The 6,000-nt window shown below is 57.3% G+C and overlaps 1 protein-coding gene across 2 annotated transcripts in view; it reads right to left on the bottom strand.

Annotated features, from left to right (window-relative positions):
• The window catches only part of LOC135255625 (dual specificity protein phosphatase 8-like), a 53,464-nt gene that overhangs the window by 12,724 nt on the left and 34,740 nt on the right, over positions 1-6,000 (bottom strand). The window contains exon 1 of one of the 2 annotated variants that reach the window (XM_064337054.1): positions 1-364. This exon is cut by the window's left edge and continues 273 nt beyond it. The exons of the other annotated variant lie outside the window; for it this stretch is intronic. The gene's annotated coding sequence lies outside the window, so the exon portion shown is untranslated. Of the gene's footprint in view, positions 365-6,000 lie in introns of those variants that run through there. 2 annotated transcript variants of the gene reach the window in all.

Here is a 6,000-nt window from a genome sequence, read left to right as displayed (position 1 = left end):
GCAGGAGGAACGCGCTGCAGGAGAAACGCGCTGCAGGAGAACGCGCTGAGAGAACGCGCTGAGAGAACGCGCTGAGAGAAAGCTGCTGTGCTGCAGAGGCTCTGCTCCCTCCTCCTGTGCGTGTGTCTCTCTCTGACTCTCCAGCTGAAAAACGCAGATCCCTATTGTTGTCAGGCTCCGCTCTCTTTTCTCTCTCTCTCTCTCTCTGCTGCTCACGCTCCGCCCCTTTTGCACTCCCTCCCTCGCTCGCTCGCTGACTCGCTCTCTCCTCCCCCCCTCTGGCTTTCTCGCTCGCTCTCTCTCTCTCTCTGTCTCTATGCTCCGACGCTCCGCTCTGCTCCGCTTCTCTGCGAGTGAATGAGCTCACTTGCCGTGAGCGTGGACTCTTGCACTCTCTCTGCCTCCCTCCCTCCCTCCCTCCCTCCCTCTCCCCCTCTCTCTCTCCCTCTCTCTCTCTCTCTCTCCCGCACAGGCAGCCAGGGATCAGTCGTAGCTAATGTGTACGGCATGTAACCACATTCCTTACTCACCACACAAATATGCGGCCACCTTTGGGGCCTGCTCACAGGCCTGTGGAGAAGAGGCAGAGCAGCCCCAGCGCCCGCTCGCTCGCCCGCCCGCCCGCCCGCCCGCCCGCCCGCCCGCCCGCTCTCTTAAGGAGACAGGGCTTGCCGCTGCTCATTTCTCTCTTTCTCTGCGTAAATTATTTCTGTGGTTTTCAGCCTCAGGGCTGCCTCTGTCAAACTGCAGCAGGTCATTAGATACATTCTCTCCAGTGTGTTACCTCAGAGCTGACTGATTCATTCTAGCATTACTAGTATTACTATTATGACTGTGATTTAAGATTACAATTATGATTATCAATAATAATATTAATAAAAATATTAATAATGCATCAAAATGGCCAAGCACCGATGAATAACTAACAGACCAATAATGACCATACAGTTGTTTAACTGTTGAGGGAACTGGGCTTAAAGGTTGCTGGTTCAGTTGCCCAGTAGGACACTGTCATTGTATCCTTGAAGGTACTTAACCTGAATCGCTTCAGTAAAAATAAAGAGCTGTGTAACAGGATTGTGTGTAAAAATTTTATTTGCTTTGGTCTCTCTGGATTCGAGCGGCAGCTAAATGCCAGAACGTAAACATATCATTATTTTCTTTGGCTGGCTCTGCTGAGGAGGGGCTCTTTAAAGGTCGGGGCTGTGCCGAAATCGGGCTGGGTCCAGAAGAGGACCCGGTCCCAGCCCTCTCCTCTCTCAGCTGCACTTGTCTCACGGTGCATCTGCCTCCTGCCTCCGTTTCGTTTATCTTTCTTCAAAGACCCCGTGACGTCCACAGCAGGCACAGATCCCTTCCTTCGGACAAAGAGAGCCACCCTGCCCCCCACCCCCCAAACAACTGCTCAGACACCCAGCCCCCCCCCCCCTCCCCGTGAAGGAACAATTAACCCCGCTGTGACTGCCATCTGGGGGCTCCCGACTCCCAAAATCGTGCAGCGCAGGCGAGGCGGGACCGGAGCATCTCAGCACGGTCGCGTCCCGCGGCTGGGGGGCTCTGGCCTGAAAGCCGGGTGAGGGGGCGTGCGGCTGGGGCGGGCGCGGCCTGAGGACCACGCTCCCTCTGAATCAGGACGCTTTTCCCACAGAGCGGGTGTGAGGGATTCCCAGAGTCACACGCCAGAGCAGATCCACTACGCGCAGGGACGCAGAGTGTGCTGCTCCAGCAGAGCGGAGGACACACTGCTTTACTACGCACTGGGGCGGAGAGCACCCTGCTCAACTACACGCAGGGACGCAGAGTGTGCTGCTGCACTAAGCGCAGAGCGGAGGACACACTGCTTTACTACGCACTGGGGCGGAGAGCACCCTGCTCAACTACACGCAGGGACGCAGAGTGTGCTGCTGCACTAAGCGCAGAGCGGAGGACACACTGCTTTACTACGCACTGGGGCGGAGAGCACCCTGCTCAACTACACGCAGGGACGCAGAGTGTGCTGCTCCACTAAGCGCAGAGCGGAGGACACACTGCTTTACTACGCACTGGGGCGGAGAGCACCCTGCTCAACTACACGCAGGGACGCAGAGTGTGCTGCTGCACTAAGCGCCGAGCGGAGGACACACTGCTTTCTACGCACTGGGGCGGAGGAAGACACCTGCTCAACTACACGCAGGGCGCAGAGTGTGCTGCTCCACTAAGCGCAGAGCGGAGGACACACTGCTTTACTACGCACTGGGGCGGAGAGCACCCTGCTCAACTACACGCAGGGACGCAGAGTGTGCTGCTGCACTAAGCGCCGAGCGGAGGACACACTGCTTTACTACGCACTGGGGCGGAGAGCACCCTGCTCGACTACACACAGGGGTGGAGAGCGGGGATGAACCCCAGGCCAGGCCAAGCTTGCTTTCTCTGCTCAGCGGGTGGAATTCGCCGTTGTTCAAGTTCTCTTTACAACCAGACTGACCGGAGACCGTATCAGGAAGCTCACTCTCTCACTCGCTAAAAACTCACTCTCTACTGGAGTTTTTGTAAATCGCCTTTTTCATTTCATTAGTGGTCTTGAAACAAAAATCAAAGGTTAAGCCTGCAGACAATCATTGAGAACCCTTCATGCTCATCGCACAGCTGGCCCTCATCCCACTCACGTGCTCCTGAATCACTGGCCTGGTGCAAACGAGCCCGCTTGTGCTTCCAGGTGGAAAGAGGGAGAAATCGGGTGACTCGGACACGCAAAGGCCTTCCGTACCAGCGCTGTAAACACTCCTCCGCTGCTCTCCAAGCCTTCAATTACCGCCACCCGCCAACCGCCAGGAAGTCTGACTGAACCCGGTGCAGTCAGAGCCGTCGTGGCCTCCTACTGGCCACACACGGGCACTGCAGCTCCCCCAGCCCCGGCCACCGGTCCGGTATGTGTTTACCGTTACAGGGTGTCTTTATAAGCTATGTGCGGTCATGCCAGAGCAGCGTGTTTGTGTGCACTTGTCCGCTGCGGGCCTGTGGCGGCTGTGAAAGGCGACCCCGGGCTCGGGGCGGTGCGGGCGGGACATTCCCGGGGCTCGGGGGTTCTGCGGTTAATTAGCAGGCTTCGCTAGCCTTGCTAGCGCACGTGCTCTTATTCGCCTGGCGTGGCGCAGCGCCATCAGAGCCGTAAATAGGCGCGCGCGTCACCGTCCCCGACGGCCTCTGCTCCCGGGGGAGGGCAGCTGCAGCGCGCCGCCGCCGCTGCTCTGTGCGCTAATAACGCACGGTGAGCCCACGCAGCCGCCCGCCAACCCGCCAACCCGCCGCACCGCTAAACGCAGCAGCCTCTGTGACCCACGCCAACTCAGAGGGGAACTCACAGGCAACCACACTGGTCGTGGTGTGAGAGGATGTGAAGGATGTGTGAAGGATGGGGTGTGTGTGTGTGTTGGGGGGGGGGGGGCTTAGGTAGAGTTCACTAGAGTTCACCTTTTTCCTTTCCCACTGAATGCGGAAGGCACCGTGTGGATGGAAGCCCGGGCTGGAGCAGAGGCCTGCTGTAGACGTTGTGTTGTGAAAGTGCCACGGGAGGCCTGTTCATGAGCACACACAGCCGTGCGAGCAGTGAGCCGGAGCCGGGACACGCCCACTGCGGAGGGGCGGGGTCATGTGACAGGGGCCCTCAGGAGCAGGGACGGCGGAGTGAAAGGTCAGCGCTGACACGTGTGTGATGCGATTACACGACCCGCGTGGCGCACCGGGCCCTTAAATAAATCAGAGTCAGCCATGAACTCATCCAGCACAGCACAATGCTCATCGCTGGGCCTCCGTGACTCCATTTCCCAGGAGACCCACATGAACGCCTGTTCAGGAGTCGGGGGGAGATTTCACGGTTTTCCCCACACTGCCTCACATCACTCTGAGGTGACATTATTGTACATACCACTCCACAAAATAAAGATCTGTTGACTTTAAAACTGTGAGTGTTTAACAGCTTCACTGTTACAGGCAGGAAGCCTCGCTCTCGCTGGCTAGCAGGTGTGTGCGGGCCTCTGGTAGTGAGGCGTGAGGTAGTGCGTTTGCACTGCAGAGGGTGCGGACCCAGGCCCCGAAAGGACACAGCACCCAACACCCCCAGATCCGCTGTCATGACATCAGGAGAAAGAAACGCCGTGCCCCAAATTTATGGCCTTGGTAAAAGAGCACGGGTGAGAGGGGCGCAGGGGGCGGGAGGAGGAGGGGGGGGGGTGTTGATAGTCCTTGTTGCCACGGTATCGGTAACAGGCGATTAATATGTAATCACATCAGCGAGGCGACGCGTGCAGGCCACACAGCTCGAGTGCCTGGGGCGTGATGTAGTCGCCCTGTTAAGGGCCCCGTCTGGGGCCTGCTGAGGGAGAGGGCATGACCGCCCCCCCCGGGGGGTCACAGGGAGAGAGCTGCACTGCACATATTTGGTTAGACTTAGATACCCCCCCCTCAAAGAGCAGAAATGAGCTATGAGCAAAACATAACTGCAGGTATGACCCCCCCCCCCCCCCCAGAAGGGGATTACATCCAAATTGTGTTTCACAAACAGAATCCTTAAAAAAGTTCAACATACATCGCTCTTTGTTGTTGTCTGTGACGGTAAAACTTAACTGTAGAGCTATCATGAACTTTCAAATGGTTAGCTAAGTTTTAAAACTTACATTAAAACACTACTAATGTACATACCATTTTACATACCAAAAGATTCACTAAACTCACAGTAATACACACAAACACACACCCACGCATTCACAGACACACACAGACACACACACACACACACACACAGGATTCACAGGAGGATTGCAGCAGGAAGCTGTGTTGTAGACACAAACTGCCCAGGCTGGGCTGCACAGTGACTCACTTGTCACACACCAAATGTGTCATCTGAAATCCCCCGAACGACAGCTCCACTCTGGGCTGACCGCGCTCGACAGGTGCGGATCAGAGCGGCGTTTCCTCATCGCTGATGACTCAGAGAGCCAGCTGCAGAGGCGAGCCCGCCCCAACACAGCGCCACGCGGCGCTACGGCGTTCAGCACAGGCGGACTCTTAAGAGGCCGTGACCAGCCTGCGCCAGCCCTGACTGGCTCGTCCCAGATGTTTCGCCCATTCTGAGCGTCAGATTGCGTTACAGTGTGCTGAAATGATACCATCTGAGAAAAAAACACACTTTAAAAGACCCTGAATCTCCAGCAGGGCCCTCTCCGTGTTTTGACAGACGAAATCACCCCGTAATCCCTGACACTAATGGCGGGGTGGAATGACACCCTGACTGACAGCGCGGGGATTAGCCGCCCGTCGTCGCTTAGCTGCTCTGCGGCAATTAGCCGTTACGCCGAAGCGCGGCAACAATGGCACGCCCAGCCCCGACCGGTCCGCCTGTTACTATGGTTACTAGCGTTACCGTGGTTTCCGCCTGGGCTCCAGAGCGCGGCGCTCAGCGCTGCCCCTACACTTAGGTCAGATTACGTTCGGTAAGCCGCTGCCCATTTCTTCATTTCGGATGCCGGCTTGACTCCGGATGATTGGCTCCCCCCCCCGAGCCCGACCTCAGCTAATCACAAAATCCCAGCCCGCCCACATAAGTACATGTGGGGACGGCGGGGGCCCAGAGCCAAGAGCGCCTTTCAACAGGGGGTCCAAACGAAAAACACGCGCCGCGCGGGGTCACGGGGACAGAGCCTTCCCTCCTTCTCTTTCCCTCTCTCCTCTCCCTTTCTCTTTCTTTCGTTCTCTTCTGTCCCTCCACGTGGAGCAGCTTCCTCACACGGAACGCCGCGGGTGGCTCAGATGAGCTAAGAGGACCAAGGGCAGGCCACAATGGCACCCATGAACAGGCGTGCTGCCCGGCTGGCTCTCCTCAGAGGGGTCCTGTCAGACGCTAACGTTACTTCTCCTTCCTTCCTGTCTCTCACAGACAGCCTGTGAAAGCAGAACTCACAGACGTTCCGCTGTAATGACAGAGCTTGGGGAGAAACAGCTGCAGGGACCCCACTTCTCCTAAAT

The sequence above is a fragment of the Anguilla rostrata genome, chromosome 5 (assembly GCF_018555375.3).
Source record: "Anguilla rostrata isolate EN2019 chromosome 5, ASM1855537v3, whole genome shotgun sequence".
NCBI classification, from domain to species: Eukaryota; Metazoa; Chordata; class Actinopteri; order Anguilliformes; family Anguillidae; genus Anguilla; species Anguilla rostrata.
Note: the sequence above shows the minus strand (reverse complement) of the source record. Positions and strands in the feature narration are given on the sequence as shown.